The sequence below is a fragment of the Scyliorhinus canicula genome, unplaced genomic scaffold (genome assembly GCF_902713615.1).
Source record: "Scyliorhinus canicula unplaced genomic scaffold, sScyCan1.1, whole genome shotgun sequence".
NCBI lineage: Eukaryota > Metazoa > Chordata > Chondrichthyes > Carcharhiniformes > Scyliorhinidae > Scyliorhinus > Scyliorhinus canicula.
The window spans coordinates 1,271,412-1,274,327 of record NW_024055719.1 but is presented as its reverse complement, the minus strand read 5'-3'; positions in this window follow the sequence as shown (position 1 = coordinate 1,274,327).

Sequence of the window (2,916 nt, the reverse complement as noted above, 5' to 3'; positions counted from 1 at the left end):
ACTCAGGGATACGGCAACACACACGCTCATTGCACTTCTCACAGCGCAATGACATTGTTCCTCGTGCATTCCCCGATGAAACGTCGTTTCCAGCTTTTTCAAAACAGAAAAACTGTCCTTGAATGAGATGCATGCTGCTTCTTTCCTAATCTGCTGATTCCTCCTCATTATGACTGGCGGTGCCAAATTTTTACAATATACATTAATGATCTGGAAGAAAGTAGTGAACGCAATGTTGGTAAGTTTGCACATGATACAAAGACCCTTAGAGGAACAGGTTGTATTGAGGAAGCAACGGGGCTGCAGAAGGACAGGCAAGGAGACTGGGCAATGAACTTACAAATGAAATACAATGTGGAAAAGTGTGAGATTATGCACTTTGGAAGGATTAATTCATACATGGACTATTTTCTAAAAGGGGAAATGTTTCGGAAAACAAAAGCACAAAGGGACTTGGGAGCCCTTGTTCACGATTCTCTTAAGATTAACGTGCAGGTTCAGTGGAAGTTGAGAATGCGAATGCAACGTTAGCATTCATGTCAAGTGGGCTAGAATACAAGACCAGGGATGTACTTCTGAGACTCTAAAAGGCTCTGTTCAGACCCCAACTTGAGTATTTGTCAGCGGTTTTGGGCTCCGTATCTAAGGAAGCATGTGCAGGCATTGGAAAGAGTCCAGAGGATGTTCACATGAATGATCCCTTGAATGGACAACTTGTCGTATGAGGAACGTTTGAGGACTCTGGATATGTACTCGTTGGAGTTCAGAAGGATGAAAGGGGATCTTATTGAAACTTACAGGATACTGCGATGCGTCTGGAGTGGACGGGGGGAGGATGTTTCCAATTGTAGGAAAAACTCGAACCAGAGGACACCATCTCACACTGAAGGGACGATCTTTCAAAACAGAGATGAGGAGGAATTTCTTCAGCTAGAGAGTGGCGAATCATTGGAATTCCTTCCCGCAGAAGGCTGTGGAGGCCATTTCACTGAATGTCTTTAAGACTGAGATAGATAGGTTTTTGAATAATAAGGGGATCAGGGGTTATGGGGAGAAGGCAGGAGAATGGGGATGAGAAAGCATCAGCCATGATTGAATGGCGGGGCAGACTCGATGGGACAAGTTGCCTAATTCTGGTACTGTGTCTTATGGTCTTCTTTCCTATTTCATTTCAAATATAATACTCCACGTTTTCTACACTGACTTCCCTCTCCACACCTTAAATTACCCTCCACTACTTTCACTACTTCACATTTCTGTGCTGTTCCTCTAATCTCTCATCTCTTTTTCCGCCTTCAATTTCCACAAATTGTTTTTCAATTTCTCGGTTTCCACTCCTTACTTTCCCTCCCAGCCACTCTTCAATTGCCAACAATCCACTCGGCCAGCTTCCCGACATGCTGCACTATTTCAATCTCCTCCCATATCATTCCATGTATCTTGTGTACTTTCCTTTCCTCTCAATATTCTTCCTTTCTTCTCTCCACCTCTCTAATTCCCTGCTCTGCCATAATCTCTTCTTATTCAACTCTCAATTCGACTAGAATTGGCAAATGTAAAATGTATAAAAGTGAGGATGAGGAAGATGGTAACAGACTCCACGGGGCGGGGGAGACGGAGGGACGCCAGCTAAGGTTTAATGTCTGGTAGCATAACGTGATGGATTTTGTTTGACAGACTCAAAAGAGGCATCATAATGCTAAAGTTGCAAATTTAAACTGCTGTTTCACACAAAAGCGTGATATTCATTTGGCAACAACGCAATTAACATTACGAGAGGTATTCATACATAGCCGGCTATTCATCCCTTCCAGTGTAATGTCCAATTGTAAACACCAGAATTTATGACCAACATTAATATCTTTCAGTTAATACCACAGATCCATTATGAAAGTACTTTGCCTGGAAATAATTCAGAGACTTTGAATGTTTCCCATGAAGCCCTGAAGATGGAACAAGATATAATTTCATAGATTACCATAGAATTTGCAGTGCAGAAGGAGGCCAATCGGCCCATCGAGTCTGCAACGGCTCTTGGAAAGAACACCCTACTCGAGGTCAACACCTCCACCCTATACTTATAAACCAGTAACCCTACCCAACACTAAGGGCAATTTTGGACACTAAGGGCAATTTAACATGGCCAATCCACCTAACCTGCACATCTTTGGACTGTGGGAGGAAACCGGAGCACCCGGAGGAATCCCACGCACACATGGGGAGGATGTGCAGACTCCGCACAGACAGTGTCCCAAGCCGGGAAACGAACCTGGGACCCTGGAGCTGTGAAGCAATTGTGGTATCCACAATGCTACCGTGCTGCCCAAAGGAATATAATAGGATGAGGAAGATAATCAATATGAAATCGATTATCAGAGAAAAGTATGCGAAGGAACAGGTAGTGTTGAGGAAACAGGGGGTGACAGAAGGTCTTGGACAGGCTAGCAGGCGGGTAAAAAAGTAACAGATTGAATAAATGGGGAAAAACGTGAGGTCATGCACTTTGGTCGGAGGAATGAAGGCATAGACTATTTTCTGAATGGAGAAATGCTGAGAAAATGAGAGGCACATGTCCCAGCCGAAGTTTATCTTAACAGATTCAGTCCGTAGTTAGGAAGGCAAATGCAATGTTAGCATTGATATTCAGAGGTGAGAATACAAGAGCAGTGATGTACTTCTGTGCCTGTATAAGGTTATGGTCAGACCCCATTAGTATTGTGAGCAGTTTGGGGCCCAGTATCTAAGGCAGGGTGTGTTCGTCTTGGAAGCAGTCCAGAGGACGTTCACAAGAATGATCGCTGGAATGGAGAGCCTGCCGTCTGGTGCAGTTGGGGACACTGGATCTGTACTCGTTGGAGTTTATAAGGATCAGGGGGATCTTATTGAAACTTACAGAATAACCAGTGGCCTAGATAG